This window comes from Rhinopithecus bieti, unplaced genomic scaffold (assembly GCF_001698545.2).
Source record: "Rhinopithecus bieti isolate Rb0 unplaced genomic scaffold, ASM169854v2 scaffold_25901, whole genome shotgun sequence".
Classification (NCBI taxonomy): Eukaryota; Metazoa; Chordata; class Mammalia; order Primates; family Cercopithecidae; genus Rhinopithecus; species Rhinopithecus bieti.
This window is the reverse complement of record NW_016811809.1, coordinates 494,060-516,424: the sequence shown is the minus strand read 5'-3', so window position 1 is coordinate 516,424 and position 22,365 is coordinate 494,060. Positions and strand designations below refer to the sequence as shown.

The window sequence follows — 22,365 nt, the reverse complement described above, 5'->3', positions numbered from 1 at the left end:
ATGTCATCCTCTCCCCTTTGGGTATTAGGAACAATATCACTGGGGAATGTACACCCCCTGTGATATCTTGAGTATTATTCTCTCTCCCCTTAGATATTAGGAACAATATTACAAGGGGGGTATACAACCCCAGGGATATTAGGAGTAATATCATTTTTCCCCTCCAGATATTAGGAAAAATATCAAAGAAAGAGTGTACACCCTCTGCAATATGGGGTGTAATGTCACACACTGTGATATTAGGAGGGTAGTATCTTCCCAGAACATTACCAATAATATTCCAAGGTGTGCACACATGATATACATGCACTGCGATATTAGGAAACTATAACCTCCCCACGATATTTTGAATATCCCAGGTTGTACACACATGGCGTACATTCACTGTTATATTAGGAGAGTAATATCTCTCCATAATATTACGAATAACATCCCAGAGTGTACACACACAGTGTAAACCCACTATGATATTAGGAGAGTAATAACTCCCCAAGATATTACTAATAATATTCCAGGGTTTACAAACATGGTGAACACCTACTGTGATATTAGAAGAGAAATATCTTCCCAGGATATTACACATAATATCTCAGGATATACAAACAAGGTGTAAACACACTGTGATATTAGGAGAGTACTATCTCCCCAAAATATGACAAATAATATCCCAGGGTGTACACCTATACATATATGGTGCACACTCTTTGTGATATTAGGAGAGTAATATCTCTGCAGGTCATTATGAATAATATCCCAGGTTGTAAACAAATGTTGTACACCCACCGTGGTATTAGGAAAGTAGTATCTCCCCAGGATATTTCAAACAATATCCAGGGTGTATGCACACGGTATACACCCAATGCAATATTAGAAGAATAATATCTACCCCAGATATTACGAACGATATCCCAGGGTGTACACACATGGTGCACAGTTACTGTGATATTGGGAGACTAATATCTCCTCAGGATATTACGAATGATACCCCAGGGTTTACCCATATGGTGTACACCTACTGTGATATAAGAGCAAATATCTCCCCAGGATATCATGAACAATATCCCAGGGTGTACACCCACTGAGGTATTAGGAGTAATATCTCCCCAGGATATTATGAATAATATCTCAGAATTTACAATGACTGTGATATTAGAAGTAATATCTCCCTAAGATATTACAAATAATATCCCAGGGTGTACATTCACCATTATATCAGTAGTAATATCTCTGCAAGATAACAAATAATATTTCAAGGTGTAAACCCACTGTAATATTAAGAGTAATGTCTCTCTAGAATATTATGAATAATAATCCAGGGTTGACAACCCACTATTATATTAGGAGTAACATCTGCCTAAGATACTACAAATAATATTTCAGGGTGTACACATAGTGTGTACACCCACTGTGATATTAGGAGTAACATCTCACTGGGATGTTACGAATAATATGACAGGTGGTGTACACACATGGTGTACACCCCCTGTGGCATTAGGAGAAATGTCTTCCTAGCACATTATGAATATACACATCGTGTACAACCCCTGTGACATTAGGAGTAAAATATCTTTAGGATATTAGGAATAATATCACAGGTGGTGTACATACATGTTGTACATCCCAAGTTACATTAAGATTAACATCCCTCTAGGATATTATGAATAATATCACAGGGGTTGTACACACATGGTATACAAGCCCTGTGACATTAGGAGTAACATTGCCCTAAGATATTAGGAAAGATATTACCCCCTGTTTCATGGGAGTAACATCTACCAAAATATTAGGAATAATATCCCCCTAGCGTATTACAAGTAACATCACAAGGGTTGTACACACATGGTATAAAACCCCTGTGACATTAAAAGTAAACCCCCCACAGGTTATTGCAAATTATATCACAGGGGGTACGCACACAATTTTATACACCCCAATGTGTGTACACCCCAAGTTACATTAGGAGTAACATCCTCCTAGGATATTATGAATAATATCACAGGGTGTGGACACACATGATGTACACCCCTGTGACATTAGGAGTAACATCCCCTTAGGATATTACAAATAAAATTACAGAAGGTGTACACTTATGGTGCACATGTTCTGTGACATTAAGGTAAAATCCCACTAGGATATTACAAATAATACCACAGGGGGTGTACACACATGGTGTACACCCCATGTGACATCAAGAGTAACATCCCCCTAGGATATTAGGAATAATATCACAGGGTGGACACTCCCTGTGACATTAGTAGTCCCCCAAGAATATTACAAATAATACCACAGGGGGTACAGCCCCATGACATTACGAGTAACATTCCCCTAGGATACTGTGAATAATATCAAGTGTGTACACCCCCTGTGACATTAGGAGTAACATCCCCGGAAATATTACGAATAATATCTCAGGGCATACACCCTCTGTGACATTCGGAGTAACATCCCCCTAAGGTATTACGCATGATATCACCATGTGTACACCCCCTATTACATGAGGAGTAACATCTTTAGAGGATATTACAGATAATATCACACGGTGTACACTCCCTGTGACATTAAGAGTTACATCCCGGTAGGATATTATGAATAATATCGCAGGGAGTACACCCCCTGTGACATTAGGAGTAACATCCCAATAGGATACTCTGAATAATATAACAGGGTGTACACTCCTTGTGACATTAGGAGTAACATTCCGCTAGGATATTATGAGTAATACCACAGGGTGTACACCCTCTGTGACTTTAGAGGTAACATATGTCTAGGATATTACGAATAATATCAAAGACTGTACACCCCTTGTGACATTAGGAGTAACATCCCCCTAGGATATTACAAATAATATAACAGGTGTACATCCGCTGTAACATTAGGAGTAACATCCTCCTAGGATATTACCAAAAATATCACAGGATGTACATCCACTGTGACATTAGGAGTTACATCCCCCCCTAGGATATTATGAATAATATCACAGTGTGTACACCCACTGTGATATTAGGGGTAATATCTTCCTAGATTATTATAAATAATATCACAAGGTGTACACCCACTGTGTGATATTAGGAGTAATAGCTCCCTTGGATATTACAAATAATATCACAGGGTGTACACACATGGAGTAAACCCACTGTGATATTAGAGGTAAAATCTCCCTAAAATATTTTGAAAAACATCACAGGGTGTACATCCACTGTGATATTAGAAGTAATAACTACCTAAAATATTGTGAATACATTGGTACACCATGTGCACATCCACTTTGAAATAATATCTCCTCAGGATATTACAAATAATATCACAGGGTGTACACCCCCTGTGATGTTAAAAGTAACAAAACAATATCACAGGGGTTGTACACCCCCTGCGATATTGGGAGTAATATCAACTCTCTCAAAACAAAAAACAAACAAGCAAAAAAGCCCAAACCAAAATATTTATGGTAGGCTACTGTGTGCAATGCAGAATGTTGAACATAGCTATTAAGTTTCAGTGGTAGCAGGTGTACATTTCAGATTACAAATTCAAGTGTACATGAAGGGAAGTGAATTTTCTTCACTGGAGAAAGTTAGCAGGTGGATCAAATTTTGAGGGTTTTCTTTCTCCACTCCTCCTCCTCCCAGCTTTTTTGTGACAGGACCTCATTCTGTTACCCAGGCTGAAGTTCAGTGGCACAATCACAGCTCGCTGCAGCCTTGACCTCTTGGGCCCAAATGATCCTCGCACCTCAGCCTCTGAAGTAGCTGGGACCACAGATGCATACCACCACACTTAGTGATTTTTTTTTTCTTTCACTTTTTATGGTAGAGATGGGGTTTCCCTCTGTTGCTCAGGCTGGTCTCGAACTCCTGGTCTCAAGTGATCCGCCCATCTTGGCCTCCCAAAGTGTTGGGATTATAGGCATGAGCCACTGTGCCCAGCCCCCTTCCCCATCTTGCCCTATTTTTCTTTCCCTTTGTCATCCAGAACAGCAGATAGCTTATTTTGCTTCATCCTTTCTGGGGAAAATTATGACATTTTCCAGAGGAGACACAACAAACCTTCCTGACTTTGGTTTCCAAAATCCAAAGCCAAGTTTCAGAAATCCAAACGTTTAGAGGAGTCTGGCAGATAAAATAACAGGAGTGGTGAGCTGGAGGGGTCTGTGGGGTGAGGTGGAGGGCAGTGGCCTGGGTAAAAAAGGTGGGTATTACCCTGCCCCAGCTTTAGTTCTGTGAGATAGGAGCCCAGGGAACCCAAGCTTCCTTTTTTGTTGTTGTTGTTTTTTTTTTTAAAGTAAATCTGGAAATCCAACTTTTTAATACAAAGAAGATCTGGTCCCAGTCTACTTAAAGGTAAGGAATTACAGAAAGAGACACTGTTCCCCAAACTGAAAAGGGATTTTCCAAGGTTTAGAAAGAAAGATAATTTTGTGGGATCCAGAGAAATAGAAATCTTTACCCATAGCCTTCTGGCAGCCCTTCCATGGCCTGGAGAGGGGGAAGCTGGCTTCATGGTGCTCTAGGGAGGAGGGATCCCAGGCAGTTTTCAGGGAGCTGCCAAAAATTTCAGGGAATCAGTAAAATGAGCTCTGATGTAGACTCTCATTTAAGAGAAGAAGAGAAACTGTAAATATAAAGAATAAACTTAAAATGTTTAATGTGCTTGCATAAGATTATAATATATTGAGGCACCTATGGTGGAGTGGCTAAGCATAATGTGAGCTCAAATACTGAGTTTGTATTATGAATCCAAACTTACCTAAACCCTCAATGCATTAGTTTCTTATCTTTAAAATGGGAACGGTACTTAGTCGTACTAAGATTATCTTATAGTATTATGAGAATTAAAGTAAATAATACGTTGAACAAGCAGATTATATCATGAGATATAATCAGAAAGCATCTTTATTTTTATCTTCCACTGTCCTTTTAAAATTTATTCAGTAGGAAAGTACTTTCCCTACTGCTAATTGGAAATACAAGCTGACTGGTGAATTTTCTGCTACATATTGGATATTTAAAAGACTTTCAGATATTCAAGGTTGTAAACCCTACCTCAATCCTGAAAACAGTCTGCTCTCATGTAACAACAAAAATTCCAAATTTGATTTAAAATGAGAAATTCTTCTCTATCTCATCTGAATCTTCTTCTAGTGGGAAAGGAGGGAAAGAAAAGTTCTCACTTCTTTGGTACTGTTGTAAGATGGCATTGTGATCACCGAGCCTGGCGGGTGATGAAGATTCACTATGCCCTTGTCTTTTTTTTTTTTTTTTTTTTTTGCGTGTCCTTCAAAAGCCAGCACTGGGACTCTTCCAGTGATGCAAGCAATGTGTTGTCCTCCAGCAAGCTACTTCCTCCTCCATCCCTATTTTAATTTCTTTTTTCTTCACAGCACACAGACTCTATTGCTTGCCATCCTTTGACTTTCCCACATAGTCCCCTAGGGTGGAGTTTAAAATAGCGCCTTGTGATCATACGGTGAATGCTAAATAATTGTCATGACTATTACGATAGCTGGAAGTAACAGGATTGAGAAAATTGCACAAAAAGAAATGAATCTAGTTCCAAAATTAGGTATCTTGTACTACAGATAATTAAATGATTTTTTAAAATAAAAAATTTAAAAGCAAGAGTTAGACCATTTGGTGCTTGTTATATGTACCTATTATAAGTGTTATGCATAAGTTCATCAAGTATGAATGGGGCAATATAGGATACACTAACTAAATATATATATGAGTTTTTAAAAAGGGGCATGGAAGCCTTTCTAGAGAAGGCAGCATTTGAATGAGGTCTTGGAGGGTGAGGAGTGTTTTCGCCATGATAAGCCCAGATGGCAGGAAGTGGGAAGGAATGGGAAAGCAGAGGCAAAGGAAATGTGTCTGGATTTGACGGCCATGAGTGATAGGGTGTTACAACAGGGTTCACTTATGGAGGATGATAAAAGTTAGTATTACTTGAGAATTTGCTGAATACTTCATTTGAGCTATCTCATTTTTTTCTCTCAACTCTGTAAGACAGGAACTATTATTCCTCTTTTATGCGTAAGGAAATTGAGCATTAGAGAGGAGAAGGTAGTTGTCTGAGATCTCCAGCTGGTAAGCACAGGAGCTGTGATTGGACCTCTGGCTGTCTGGTCTGAGCAGCGCCATGCCTAACGACTACATTACATGAGCCTTTAGCTGTTAGGATTATAGAAGGGCATTTACAATATATATTGGATCATAAAGAAGGTTCAGGATGGTCTTTTTAAGAAAACTTTTAATTATATATTGAGTTTTAGAAAACTTAGCTTTTACTACTGTGACAATTTTATAATTTCCTGAAATTTCCTTCTTTCCTTGTTTTCTTCCTATCTCTCTTCCTTCTTATCAGGTATTTATTAATTCAGGAACTGTGTTAGTCCCAGGATATATAATAATGAACCAAAATATATGTAGTCTCTGTCTTCATAAGAATTACATTCTGGTGGGAGAGATAAATATTCAAATGATTTCTAAGAATAAAATTGCAAGTGTGATTTTTGCCCAAATGAGAGAAATTTGGAGCTATTAGAATTCAAGATCAGGGCCTTTGACTTAAAAAGGCAAGGGAGAACCAGGGATCTAGAACTGAGTTCTGAAAGATGAATAGGAGTTAACCAGATGCATCAGGAAGACATGATGCTGCAGGAGTAGCATATGCAAAGATCCTGCAGTAGGAAGAAAGGGCTGCGAAGAAAGCCACAGTAATTAGAGCTGAGTGCACAGGGGTAAGGCAGGGTACAGACTAGAAAAATAGGGGCCTAATCATGCAGAGACTTGCAGTACACGTCAGAATCGGGCATTTATCCTGAGGGAGGGAGGTTGTGACAAACATTTTAGGTAAGAGTGGCACCATGATCAGATTGCATTTTAAAACTACAGCCCTGACCATGCTATGGAGAGTAGGTTAGAAGTCGGAGAAGTGGAAGGTGGTGGAGAAATCAGGAAGTGGTCAACCAGGTGACATAGTAGTTGCTTGAACCGGGTGGTGTCAGTGATGGGAGATGGGCAGATTCAAAAGTTATTTAAGGGGAGAAATCAACAAGACTTTGGAATTGACTAGATATGTGGCATGAGAAATGGCAATGCCATGAAGAGACTTTATTTTTCTGGCTTGGAAACTGGATAGTTTGCCATCTTTGAAAAAGGAAAACTAGGAACAGTTTGTTTATTTGTTTGATTGTTTATTACTTTTAGGGTTGGGCTGATGATAGGAAAGTACATGAATGTTGAGTTGAGGTACTTCTGAGTCCCCAAAGATTTTTGGCAAAGGAGTTTTAGCTTTGACCCTTCAACTCAGTTCCTGCCAATATTCTACCCCCAATTTTTCAATTTCTGCCTCAATTATTTTCCACTTGGAAAACTGAGTCTTCACAGACTCTGATCAGTTGCTGCTATCCAGAGTCATTTGTTGGAAATGACTTTTAGTTCCTAAGATTTGATCCTTTCCACGGATCCCAGAAGAAGTCCAAGCTGCCCAGGTAGACTTCAGTTGGCTCAGGTGCTTTAGGCTTGTGACCCCGACGCAGACAACAATGTGTAGCCCTCCTGATATATGAGGCCCATGCTGCTGCTCTGTCCTTGTTTGAGCTCTTGCTAGCTTGGCTTCAACGCCACTTGCTCCCATCCCCTCATCCCTCCATCTTGACTTCTGCCTCTCCTTCATCTCATTACTACTAATTCCCGGCATATCTTGTGACCAGCTCCTCATTATTTGTGACATGTGAAGATTAATAATTTCTTCCTTCATTCCTCTGGCTTTTTCTTCTGTCCTTCCTCAAAAGCATTTTACTAGCTTAAGTGAAGCTGCAAACCTGCAATTTATACACCAGATGGCACCAAAACATTGTATTTTAAATATTAACTCGAATTTTGCGGGGGGAATCCAAATCTTCCACTATTCTGAGACTATATAGCACAGCCTCAGGTGCAAGTTCAACAAATTAAAATTCATACTCCAGCCTTCCCAGAATCTGTGGTGTGTTGCTTTTTATTGGCGGAAGCAGGTGGGGGTGGGAGGAGGGAGAGGGAGAGAGAGAGAGAGACAGAGAGAGAAAACAGGAGAGAGAAACCTTTCCTGGAAAAAAGTCTTAATGTTTTCCTCTGTTAGAATCAATGCTAAGAGCAAATGAAGGATATGCATTACTTCCCAGAGGATCGTCATTTTCACTCAGTCATTTTCATGTTTGGGGCTTCCCTGTTCTTGTTCTTCATTTTGACAAGAATACCAATGACACGTTGCTGTCTTTTTCAAAATGTAATTATATAAGTAAAAAATGAATCTATGCATTCAGTGATCCTAGCTAAAAGGAGACGTAAAATTACCCATTCGTCTCCCAATTTTAAAATGTATTGTATTTTTTCTTCCATTTTAAGACTCTCATTATTATGATATAGCAAAACTAACATAGATGACTTTAGTAAGTTTTTAAAACAATTGTATCTCCTTTGTACTATGTTTGTAAGTATGACATAGACAGTTTTTGTTCCAATCACCAATTAATAGTTGATGGTCTGTGATACGTGTTAACATCTTGGGGTTTTTAAATTTGCGAAAATTGTATACTACTAAAAAGCTACCATCCCACCGGCCCGGCGCGCGGTGGCTCAGCGCTGTAATCCCCAGCACTTTGGAGGACGAGACGGAGGCGGATCACCGAGAGGTCAGGAGATCGACGGACCCTTCCTGGCTACACAGGAAACCCCGTCTGTACTAAAATACAACAACTAGCCGCGTGGTGGCGGGGCGGGGCACATGTTAGTCCCAGCTACTCGGCGAGGCTGAGGCAGCGAGAATGGCGTGTGTACCCGGGAGCGAGCTGCAGCTGAGCTGAGTCTGGACCACCTGCACTCCAGCCTGGCGCGGACAGAGCGAGACTCAGTCTCAAAAAAGAAAAAAAAAAAAGAAAACAAAACAACAAAAACCCACCCACTTATCTTATAAATTAACACTCTTTACTGGATGATTATGTATCCATTTGGCAAAATGTAATCAAAATTTTCTGTGAGGTAAATTGTATAAGGAGTTGTTCTTTCAATTTGGAGATCTGGTTAATGACTTATCGAGGGTAACAGAATATGGAAAAAGGGACAGTAGATATTAACTTTTATTATTATTATTTTCTTTGGAGGGAGAAAAAATGATTTCTGAGTAAATGTGCAGCATCAAGTGAATTTTTAAAATGAAGACGTGTTAAAAATTATTTGATGCTATTGCTTTTATGTATACGGTTTTATATTTTGTATGCATATATATTCGTAGTCTTTTGCCAGCAATTGTAACATATACATACATATACATACACTACAGAAATATGCCTTGTTTTGTAAAGATGTAAAGATATGTGCATGGGGTGAGGGTGGGTGCTCTGTTTTCCCATTGCATGCAATAGAATGTGTCTTGCTGTAGGATTTGGATAAGCGTCTGGCTGCTTCTCTTCGCCTGGGGAGTCATAGGAATGTCCACAGTTGCCAAAGTGCTTTGGGATCACTTAGGCTAAAAGATGCTATTTATTGTGAAGCTATCTCATTTCATTCCCAAGGGAATTTCATCGTCTTGTATTTGTGAAAACTGTCAGTGTGTCTTTCTCAAAATGTAATTATCTGAAAGAAACAAACCAACACAGAGTGGACCTCTTGTCTTCAAAGTCATTTTATTAAGAGTAAATTAGACTGGAAAAATGATTGTCTAAAATGCGTTTTCAATAGATTGCTGTCTAAAATGCATTTTCAATAGATTGCTGTCAGGCTTGCTACCTGTCAAACAGAGAGGCCTGAAGTTTCATAGTGACATATGGATTAGCCCAGTCTTCCCTACAGGGTGAAAACAAAAGACAATTGGTGATGCATGGGGCAAACTCATCTTAAAACAGAGATATCAACAAAGGAATATGACAGCATGAAAAGACAGAGTGCAGTCTGCTGTCCACATTCGCAAAGAGATTCTGTCTGAATCCATAACTTCAATACACTAAGAGACAGAAAAAGAGAAAATACACATTAAGTATAATTGTTCATCGGGTACTTCATTTTAGCAAATGCTGAATTTCATTCTATAAATGGAAAACAAGTGGGAACAACGGAGAGAATGAATGCTATTATAAAAAGTTATTAAGAAGAGCCATATGAAATTAGAATTATTTGATTTTAAAAAATCATTCATCATAAAGACTTGAATGTTCAAATTTCTCATCCACCAATCAATTTGAAAAGAAAGGCTTAAACTCACAAAAGAATCTCAAGAGCAAAACCTTTTCCAGGTTAGAGTTTTAAACTAAACTGGTGAGGTCATTTAGTTCAGAGTTTGTTTGGAGAAAAAGTACATATCAAAGTTGAAGAAAATCATACAGATCTGCTTAGGTGTGGGAAAATACAGTATGGATTTTTTTTTTTTTTTAACATCCCATGTGAACAATTACATAGAACACTTGTCTGACCAGCAACTTTCAATTAAATAGAAATGAAAGTTACTCTAATAGCCATTTGAATCCATATATCCTAAGGGACTCAACAAGCAAGTGTAATAACACAATGCAAAATTTAGTGAAGGAAAACGGTGCATTGAATTACAGAAACTGCTGGCTTTCTATGCTTGGGATTAGATGCCATAAAACCAAAGTAAGGTTGTTTTTTAGTTATGTAGTGCCCACTGGAGAACCATGCAGAGCTCAGTAGTAAAAATTCAGGAAAGGGCAACTTTGGCTTATTAAATATCCTGAAAGAATTTGCTAAGGGACAGGGGTCAGTGATGACTGCTGGGTTTTTTGTTGTAGTTTTGGTTTCGTTTTTGTTTTTAACCATCGCCTGTATGAGGTTTCCTTTCCTGGAGACAGTGCTAACTCTACAAAAGGGATAGGCAGCTCCCTGTAGAGGGTCATTTAAGGAAAGCTGAAAGACCCATTGGGGTGCCATGGTGCTGAAAACTCCTGTGATTAGTCATGCCTTTAAGGCCTACCAGAAACATGTGTTAAGTTTTTATGGATATTTTATATAAAGTGGAAGTGAGACGTATCTTTTAGTTAACATATTAATATAATTCAGTATATATGTCCTAAAAGTTTGAAAAACATGGCAAATGAGCTTTGGGAGTGGTCTTATGCTATGCCGGAGGAAACGATATGAGACACTACCTCAGAGATCATGAGGGTTTAGAGAGGGCTGAGGATATTAGAATTCAGTAGAGCAGCAGCAAAAAATAAGAGACATCAATGAAAGCATTTTTCAAATGTACAGTTTTGCCTTAAACAGAGTTCTACCTAGATAATTTAGGTCACTGATATTTGCTTTAGCACCTCACAGGGTTAAATGTGCATAGAAAATTGCATATGACTAAAATAAACATGTATACTATACTTTTTTTTTTTGAGACGGAGTCTTTTGAGATGGAGTCTCACTCTTGTCACGCAGTCTGGAGTGCAGTGGTGCGATCTTGGCTCACTGCAACCTCCATCTCCTGGGTTCAAGCAATTCTCCTACCTCAGCCTCCCTAGGAGCTGGGATTACAGGTGCCTGCCATCACACCCAGCTAATTTTTGCATTTTTAGTAGAGATGGGGTTTCACCATGTTGGCCAGTCTGGTCTCGAACTCCTGACCTCAGGTGATCCTCCCACCTCAGTCTCCCAAAGTGCTGGGATTACAGGCATGAGCCACCACACCCAGCCGTATACTATACTCTTACATCAGTTTTTAACACTTGTATTTTCATTTAATATCTGTTTGCTTTCTCTATTCATTATATCTCTTGCCAATTGTTTTGCTTTTCCAAGAGCCCATGGAAAGCAGCTTTGATTTCGCATTTTTGGAATATAAACTCACACCCCTGAAACCTCAGTGTATATTCTTCTGATATAATTATTGCTGATTTTGTTGGTATTAGATTTGTTCTTGTACGAGTGTGTTTCATTACACTATGATCTCAGCATTAATATACTGTGTCTGATAAAAGTTTTTTCACCTACACAAAACAGATCACAGTTTGTTATCCAAATAAGGGTTTATTTTGTTTTCATAGAAAATAACCCAGGGATCAGCCATCCAGGACTGTTACAGTGGCTCTTCGTGCTATCAGAGTTTAGATGTGTCTCTTCCTGCTCCTCTGTTTTTAATATGTGACTTTCATCCACCCGGTCATCTCACAGATCCAAGATGCTTGACCTCTAGCCTTCCATTACAGATGGAAGAAGAAGAAAGCAACAGGGAGAAAAGATAATACTTATTAGGAAAGACAAAACTCTCCCAGATAGCCAAGTTGTCTTCTGCTTACATTTTGTTACCCAGAACTGAGCTTAATGCCCACCACTACCTTGAGGGTCCTGGGAAAATATAGTTTTATTTGGCTGAAAAACCGATGTTCTGTTTGTATGGAAGAAGGAGAGACTATAAATATCTGTGAAAGAACTGACAGATTCTACCCCACACTGATAGCTCAAAGAGCACACATAGAATGGAATGGGAAAATACATTCTTAAATGATCCAATATTTAACTGCCTGGGATATAAAAAATATCTATATTGGAGGGAAATGTAGACCAATAGAAGGATGATTGAAAATTTATTTGGGGATGTGAAGAATTTGGTGTTTAACCCAAGTGCACGAAAATAGTTTTTTTTTTTTTTTTTTAATTTTAAAAGACTTAAGGTTGACTTGGTTGGAATGAAGGAAGAGCGGCATGGAAGAATACTAAAGTGAAAGAATAGAAAAAGACAATCATGGCTTATTTCTTCATTATGTTTGAAAACAAAAGATGAGCAGGTGAATTTTACCTGTCTGCAGCACACACAGAGCTGTAATTATTAAGAATAATGGCAGACAGAAGTGGCTAGTTGGATCTTCTTGACACTTTGCTAATTGTGTGACTTGGCCAAGTTACTTAGCTTCTGTCCCCAAGTCTCTTTTATCAAGACAATAACTAATCCAAACTCATTATCTTGCAGGATTACATGATACAATGCTGAACGCATAGCAATCAGAATACATTAAGTGTCAGTGGCAGCAGCATCAATATAATCACCAATATTACGGTTATGAAACTGGAAGTTATGTTGTTGATCCTGGCCCAAACCTCACAGCTGTTCTGTGTGATCTTGGACAAGTCATTTAATCCTATACTATAACCAGTTTTTTTTTTCTCCAGTAAAATGAATGTATAATACCAATTTTATGTGCTGGTTATAATGAGCAAATAACAGAGTTCGGAAAAATTCTTTAAATAGGGAAGTTTTACATCCAAATGTGAAATGTTATTAGTGTTACCTTACCATCTGTACTTCCCCCCCACTTTTCTATTTACCACTTTTTTTCTTCCCTACTTCCTACCGACTCCATCAGATGTAACTGGCAAAAGATGTGGTAGATAATACTTGAGATCTTTCTAAAAATTACATTTGATAAGTATGAATGGTATTCCTTCAATCTGCAGCCACTAGAACTCAAATATTTATCTGCAAGAAACTGAACCATGATCTAAAATCTTTCTTGTGATTTTTAGCTCAGATGGAAAACTTATGTTTTCAAGCTGTGTATGTCAAAGACCAACATACTCTTCTGATATGCTACATGTTCTAAGTTCTTCCTTTCAACTTTGGAAGGTATTAAAATTGTCTGCCTTTGTAATAAACAATTCCTGTTAAAAACTGTCTCTGTTTGGAGAGTCTCTGGGGGTAATATGCAGATTATCTGTCTCTGATGGTGGGAGTTGTCACTGATCTCCATTACTCTCAGGCCTTGGGGCAATTCCATATGCCCTTGGCCTTAAATGCACCACAGTCCCCACCTGCATTGTCAGCTTTAGTCACTTGAAGTGATCTCCAGTAAGTCCTTAAGAATAACTTCAGTAGGGTACTCCTAATTTTTAGAGCTTAGGTAGATTCCAACACATATCTTTTATGCCTCCCACATAATTTTCTATTTGTGCAATATACTGAATTTCTATTCCAATTTTCCATAATTTTACTTAAGGGACACTTAGTACTTCATAACAGCTCTTTCCAAATTGATGCATCAGACTTTTGCTTTTTTGCCATTAATCCTAAACCTTTAAAATGAAGCTGAGTAATGGCTGGCATTTTCTTTTTTATGTGTTAAAAATGAAAGTTCTTTATATTGGGCTTCAGCTCTTCTTCAGTGTATTCCTTTTTTCTATTCTTCCTTTTTGTTTCTCTTGTATAAAAGATACTAATGTCACCCAGAATGTCAGCTGGTACTTAGGTCAAGCACATGAGCACCATCAACTTTACATGGTCTCTATGATTTGAAACAAGTTCTCAAGAATACAGGAGTAGGGAATTCTGTTGACTGGATGCCAAGGAAGTGGTTTACAATTAGAAAATTCACCAGAAGTTTATTCATAAATAAGAAGGACAATATATTAACTTTGTGATACAAAATATTTTTTTATCATGACCACAGTATTTATGATTACTTAGCAGGCCTACCGGTAACATTTGTGGGGCCTGAGGCAAGAGTGCGAATCAAGAAACCATTGACAAACCATTTAAGTGTTTACAAATTATAAATTAATTTATTACTGATTAAAACATGTTCTGTCTTCCTATTTTGACAAACATAGCTTCATTATGATCTAGAAGGCCAGTTAGAATTACAATTCTCAGCTTTTCTTGTGAGGAAGAGTCAGCCTCATGGCCCCTGGCCTCCATGCCTGTGCTCTTCAGCTAGCTGCCCATCTCTTTTTATAACTGGTTGTTTCCTTTTATTTCCCAGGACTCTCACATTCATGCTCTGAACAGGCTATATATAGCACAAGTTCAAATGATACTAAGAGCGAACAGCCACTCGCTGGCCAGTCCTCTGCCTGCCTCTGGGAGGTGGGACCCAAGGAAGAGCTGGTACAGATGTTTGACTCAAACTTGGAGCCATTGGAGCAGGGACCTGTAGAATCTCAGGTACCCAGCTCATGATGCTAGAAGGAGGTCAATCCTACACCCGTGGATGTGTTCAGAGGAGGGCCAGAGTGGGGCACTAAAGCACAGGGCCCAGAGGAAGGGCTTCTTGCCAGGTTCTAAGAATGGATTGAATATCTAAGTGTCTGGGATGTTAAACTGTCATTGGTAGATAGCTTGGGGAGTAAGAGAAGATATTAAATGGGAAATAAAAAGTCTTTAGGGATATTTTCAAGGCACGAAAAGGCCTGATAGACTTTTGAACTCCACAAATAAATCAGCTCTCTAAAGAACAAAAATATGCATGCTTGTTGGTTTCATTCTCTCTGTCTCTTCCTATCCTCTCGCTTCCTCTCTACCTCCACTCCACCCAGAGGGCTTTGTATATAGATGGTCAAATACTTGTTTCCAAAAAGGGTGCAAAATTGATTCAGTTAAGGCAACACATTTTAAGTCTGTAATCTTGACATTCATTTGAGTTACCTTATCTGGCTCTGGACCTGTTCTCTCAACCACTTAGTCACCCGTTCTTAGGAATTTCTTGGACTTATATACCTATTGCTGATTTCATCTATTGGGTGAGCTTTCTTAACCACTACCAGAAGTCATTAAGAAATGTTTCACTACTTACCAAGAAGCTCTTAATACAAATGCATCCTCAATGTTATTAAATAAACATTTAGTTTAAAGTCCTCACTGGTATTATTAAATAAACATTTTAAGTTCATCACAACAATAGTCTACAGCAATGGTTCCCAAACTGTAGCAAGCATCAAAGTCATCTGGATGACTTGTGAAACCCAGATTTCTGACCCCATTCCTTATCTTCTGGTTCAGTACATCTGAGTGGGAGTTGAGGGGGCATGAACTTGCATCTCTATCAAATTTCCAGGTGATATTGGTGCTGCTAGTCAGATGGAATACCTTTGAGAACCATGCTTTTCATGTATGCTGTCACTTCTCCTCCTCTAGTTCACTCTTCTGTTTAGCATAATCTATCTTGGAACTTAATTATCCACTGACTTTGCTTTGATCGGAATCACCAATCTTCTTCTAACGGACAACTCTAATGAACACTTCTTATGTCCAGTAAATGCTTAGGTTTCTGATGCATTTGATGTGATTAATTACTATTTCCATACTGCATTTTCTTTGAGTTCCATGTCTTAACAACTTTTGCATCTTCTGCTTCCCTGGATGCTATGCTTTCTTTGTTTCACTCTCCACTTGGAAGTCTTCTACTCACTCATCTTTCTAAACTGGTGCCCAGTATCACCTACTCAAAGACACAATGTCTTTTCTTGTCCTAAAAACATAAATGACCCTTTCTTTTTCTTTCTAATTTGACTCTATTTATGCTTATATCACTCCTTCTGTAACATCTATAATGGAATATGTTTATCAGTCTCCTCCCTTAGGGAGAATCTTGACAAGTTTTTGTTTTGTTCTCCCAAATATTGGTACACAGTAGATGTGAGGACCTCCTAGGTACCAGTGGCCACTCTCATTCTTTTGGGTGTAACAAAAGTATGTCCATGTGAGGTACATAAAAAGGATGAAGCCAAGTCTTTGGGTCAGGACAGATGTCAACTTCTGTGTGGTCAATGATAAAATGCTGGCTACTAATAAAGGAAAACTCTCTGCAGATGCAATTGCCAGGAGGAGAAACTGCTTGCATTATCTTGGGAGCATGTAGTCTGAAGATGAAAATTCAGCTCCCATTCAGTTCCCAGATGCTTAAACAAGGTCATGGTTGCCTTTTCCTGAAAATATTTTTCATTTTGCCTGGCTTTAACAGGTTTGGCCCTCTCTTTTCTTTCTCACTAAACTCTCTGCTCTCATTCTCTCCCCTTTCATCTCTCCTCTCTGCTTCAGTAAAAGAGAATCTTTCAAGCAAATGTTTTATCCATTATAGGAGTTCAGTATGTCCTCAAGGCTTAAATCTTTGGAAGTGAAGTCAGAAAAAAGGCAGACTGTTTTTTTATTTCTTTGCTTTCACCCAATTACACTGCCCTCCTGGGTAATATACTCAGCATGGAGCAGGTACTTCTCTGTAAGGTGAAGGTGGGAAGCAGACTATGTGCAAAAGGAAAACATGTTGGTGAGTATGTAAAAACAGCCTAGGATTCAATCCACCGTCCTGCTAAAGAACTTGACTATAACCACTCTGTGGTCAGGAATTCTGTGCTATTCATCTGCATAGCTACCTTGCCTGTCACCCATTGTGCCTACCATGTTTACTAAGAGATCAGGAGTTAACATCACTTTACAAAAAATAATAGCCTGTTGCTACCATCTTTAGGAGAATTTTAGAGAGTATACAGTTGATGCCTAACATTAATTTGCCCTTGGGGCTTTAATTCAGCAGGTATGAAAAGAGCCTCTTGAATAATCATTCCCTCCCTCCTCCAAAGGCCTATTTCTCCAAAAAATCCAGGGTCAGGAGCAGCAGCAGGAATGCCAGCAGCAGCCACATATGTGTGAGTCAAGCTTCTCTCCATCTGCTTCTTCCTTAGGGAAAATCTAATGCTAAAATGACTTTTTAAGGGGAGGAAGCACAGCTGCTGTCACCACCATCCTTGTAAAGTCTCAGAAACACACACACACACACACACACACACACACACACCCCAAAAAACTCCTTCTCTTCCCCTAAGCTCTGGTTGCTTTTGGACAAATCTTGAATGACAGTGATGATTCACTTTGCCGCTGGGATGCCAGCTCCAACAGCACCTCCTTTGTGGCTCTGGCCCTCATCCCATTTGTCTTCTGGCCCTGGGAACCAGAAAGACAGGACTATTTCTATTTCAGGCATCTGTGTTTCTGATCAAGCTGGTGTTTTAGGCCAATTTAAGTGTGAGTAAGAAGTACTTCACATTTCTCTGAAGTCGTGCTATCGCTTGGGCAATGGGCAGAGAAGCAGGTGCTGGTGCTGAAATGCTTGAATCAGAGGGCAGAGAATTCTGGAAGGGAATGCCATCCCTATCTTTGAAAGTCCTGGTGTAATTCAGGGATCTTAGGTGGAGGAAGACTTTAGACAATTTGGTAAATCTTCATATTTCTCCCTCTAAAGATTCACTGTGTTTATTTCTCTAGCCCATTGAAAATATGATGTATGAGGTTATCTGGAATAGATCTGTTTTTTTTTTTTTTTTTGGTTTTGTTTTTTTTTGTTTTTTTTTTTTACTTAGTTTACTCATCTATATTGGAGGCCTAATATTCCAGAGAAGCTCCAACTTTATAATATTTTTAATTTTATAACATAACTATTTTCTCTCTTCTGTTTCTTTCATGTGAAATGTTTAATTTCTCTCGAAAAACTGAATTATAGTGTTTAATTCTGGTTTTAAGGTGTAGAGCGCTGGACACCTGTCATGTATTTCAGTCAGGCTGGCCCAGGTAATTCTCCTCGCAGCCGTCATTGGCCTGAGATGCCACCGATTGTGGATCTAAGTAAGTCACCTCACCTGAACATATTGTATTCAGATGAGTCTGAGATTTACTAAACCACTTAGCAGTATAACTGTTGATGGATATCTTGCTTCATATTGTAATAGTATGCACCATGTCTGGCATTTTTAATTTAACTTTTAATTTTACTCTCAGTCAGCAGAAGATACATTCGAAATTGGATAGTATGGCTACCCAATGGATTGTTTTCCCTTGTGGAATATATGGGCTAAATGGATTGTTTCCTTGTGGAATTATATTGCGCTAAATGGATGTGGTTTCCTTGTAACTGCATAACACTATGCTATCTTACATTTGTATGGTTCTTTACATCTTAGCAACAGCTTTTATGTAATTTCATTTGATCCCAAAACAATTCCACCTAGTCATTGTGCTGCTATTTGTAATGAACTAGGGTCACTATTTCTGGAATGTTTCATGAGGAATATTAATAATCAAGTGGCTTCTATCTCTGCACCCAGTCCACCCTACGGTCCCAGAAAAAGGTCAGAGTCAGGATTGTAAAATAGGAACGGCATCTGAAAAACATGAAGAAGTATAAATCCTGCCCATTCTACCCTATGTGAGTGGGAGGAAGAAAGAGTTAAGACGTGAAGAGAGGTAATTGATCAGACAGGTGTGTGTGCTTTCCTTTCTCTGGGTCGAAAACCCAGGAGGACATCTGGTAGAGTGGTAATCATTGAGGGGAAATCTGAAAACAGAGCTTCACACTGGCATCCAATTGGAATGTAGGGATAGAGTAAACATGGGAGCAGGACATGTACAGAAGGATGCAGATGTTCTCTAGGCTCCTACAAAGAAAGCAGAAGTTAGCTCAGTTGAGAGCCATTAGGATTGCTCTGAGGCTACAGGGTGGAGAATGTGGGCAACACTCAGAGGGCTCTGCAAATCAGCAAGAGCCAAAGAAGGGTAAGTCATCAGTGGAGGACAACTCCAAGTCCATTGTTGTTCTCCTTTAAACTCATGGAGACTATTCCAGACTCTTGGACTACCTAACTGCCTCCTCCTTATCAAATTTTACCAAATTTATGTCTTGTCTATCTGGTCACTGGTCTAGATTAAGTGACAGATGGAAGATTTGATATGGCTGATTTTAATTGAGAGGAGTGAAACAGATAAGGCCATGTCATCAGACAGGCCTAGTCTGGTTCCAACATTTTCTACTTGGGTCTCTTTAAACAAGTTACTTAATATCTCTCAGCTGAGAGTTCTGTCAGCATTTGGCACTTACATCTACCTCTTACAGATGATGTGAAAATTAACCACATAACTCTGCTTGTTACTTTTGGTCTTTTGGGGTCATTGCAGCAGCTCCAATGCCTAAAGCAGGGTCTAGTTTATAGTAAGCACAAAATATGCAATTGTTGAATCAATCGAATGAATGTTTTAGCTAGAAAACTTTTAGTAACAAGTGGTAGAAATCCCAACTCAAATTTCCTTCAAAATGAAGAAATATGTTGGATAACAAAATTGAGAAAGTCTAAATGTTTGACAGTGGTCAGATATGGTTGAATTGGTGACTCTACTTCTTTGGGATTCTCTATATTTTGCCTTCCTTCCTGAGCTGACTTCTTCCTCATTCGAGTACTGACATGGCTACAAGAGCTTTAGGGCTTAAAATGCACAAAGAAAATTCGAAGGAAAAAAGGTCATTTGGGGTGGCTTTCTTTTTGAAATGAGAAAATGTCTCCCATGAAACCTATCTTCATGCGTCATTTGACCAAATTGTAACTCATGCCCATTAATGAGCCAAGTCTGAGACCTAAGTAACATCTTTCACTAGGTGGTCCATGGTTGGGTTCCCAAGCCAGTCACTTACAAGGACAATGGGATTACCCTTAGAACAGTCTCTGAAGCTAGCAGTGGGGTGCACTCTGCCTGAAGGGCATGTTTTATGTATGGGATGGGAGTGGTGGATACTTGAACCCAAATTAGGGTGCTTTTTGGAAGGAGAAAATGGATGCTGGGATGGAGCAGGATGCAATCAACCTCTGCTTACCACAATATGTAAGTACCAGTCAGTATATTTGATATGTCGTGGACTCTCAATTAATACTCCATTTCTCTTATAAGCAGGACTTACGTAAAGACTTAAAGAAAGTGATCAGGTTTTTAAGTGGTGGACAGTAAACAGTTTAGTGGGATTGGGGAAGAATGGAGAGTTTATCAGTGTCCCTACAGCAAATATATAGCGTATTCAAATGAGGGAACTGGAAAGAATTTTAATAAAGGACTCTTTACAAAAAAAGGGAACCAATCAGGAATAGAGAAGCACTGCCATGGTAGCAATGAGAGGCAAGTTACTAACCGTGTCTAAGGTGCCAAGGGGGGCACTTAGTAATAAACCTGGAACCTGGAAGGAGTTGCTGTCAGTTGTTTTCAATGGTGGGATGGCAGGTAGGAGGAGATTGTGCTCCTTGGTAAGGTATTGTAAGGGGGCATGAAATGGCTTTTAACTAAATAGTTTGGGAAATGCTGCATTAAATAACATGAAAAAGAAATAGAGAATTTGATTTATCTGGAAACATTTTGGATTGCCCTGACCGAGTGGCTCTTATTGGCACCTGGTGTGGAGAGGCCAGGCATGCTGCTAAACAGATGCATACAATGAACAGCTATCCGGCTCAAGATGTCAATAGTGTGAAGGCTTAGAAACCTTGTACTAGAGAAAGTATTGTGAAAACAGAGGGCTGCTGAGAGTGTGGACTTTTTATATAACCCTAGGCAACCTGAGGCAAAGAGAAAGTTGTGGCATGAGATATCGGACCTCCCTCCCTCCTGCCTGCCCATATCCCAGTGGCCCTCACTGGGCAACCCCAACCTGAAGCTAGACAGCAAGGAATTCCACTGATGCAGACTATGAATCTCAACCTCATAGACACAGAATAGGGTAGATAAGAGTAGTGGACCTGGAGAGGCAAATGAAAAACATCCAGTGCAGGGGATGAGTTGGGATGTGGATCAAAGCCATCAAATACGGATAACTTTCTATGGTCCCAGCTTCTACTGGAATTGGAAGGTGGGCAGGTAAGATAGAGGTCCAATAAAAGGGAAAGTTTAAGTGCTTGATTCTGAGCTCTGTTTATATTTATAATATTTTGAAGAGTTTTGAGACCATCAGCTAAATGAGTATTTCCCAAAGTAGGTTCTGTGGAATACTACACTCTCTTATATTTATAAGTATTGTAAGGGGGCATGAAATGGCTTTTATCTACATAGTTTGGGAAATGCTGCATTAAATAACATGAAAAAGGAATAGAGAATTTGATATCTTCATATTCATGTAAATTTCCTGGAGAGGGATAGATTTTAAACTTGTTCTCCCAGACCTTTGGACTCAGTGACAAAACTGTACATCAGTTTTCCTATAAATTAGTGCTCTAAGTGGTAGGCTTTGGGAAATTCAGGCATATATCTTGCTGAAAAAATGTATTTTGCTCAATTGCATCTGAAAAAGGAACAGAGAAGGGCATCAGGATAAAGACATGAAGTAGCATACAAATATTTATTTCAATAACTACATGGGATGTCAAAGACACTCGATGAATCGTAAGCTCTTTTCTTTAGCTCAGCAATTGTTTAACTGATCTTGGCGGCCTTTGAAAATCTAACAGATTAGCCCAGCCACTAGATAAACTCCGAGGAGCTTTCTAGCTCTGATATGTGATGAACTATCCTATGGCGGGGGACCTATTCAAGTAGTCCTCTGCTCTATTTGCCTCCAGATTTTCATTATTGTGACACTGTGGGTTTTTTCTTCCCTCCTTCTACTATGTGTTTTGGATGGAGCTGTCTCTACCCTGGTTCCAAAGTGGGGCAGGCTTATGCCTGTAACCCCGGTTCTTTGGGAAGTTGAAGTGGGAGGATTGCTTGAAGCAAGGAATTCCAGACCAGCCTGGGCAGCAAAGCAAGATTTCATCTCTGAAAATAAATAAATAAATAAATAAATAAATAAATAAATAAATAAATAAAATAAAAAATAAAAAT

The 22,365-nt window shown here is 39.0% G+C and overlaps 1 long non-coding RNA gene across 1 annotated transcript in view; it reads right to left on the bottom strand.

Annotated features, from left to right (window-relative positions):
* Nucleotides 1–12,032: 12,032 nt before the first annotated feature.
* The window catches only part of LOC108544142 (uncharacterized), a 41,146-nt gene continuing 30,813 nt past the window's right edge, over nt 12,033–22,365 (bottom strand). Inside the window, exon 3 of the long non-coding RNA XR_001889747.1 lies at nt 12,033–12,169. This is a non-coding gene — a long non-coding RNA (uncharacterized LOC108544142). The remainder of the gene's footprint in view (nt 12,170–22,365) is intronic.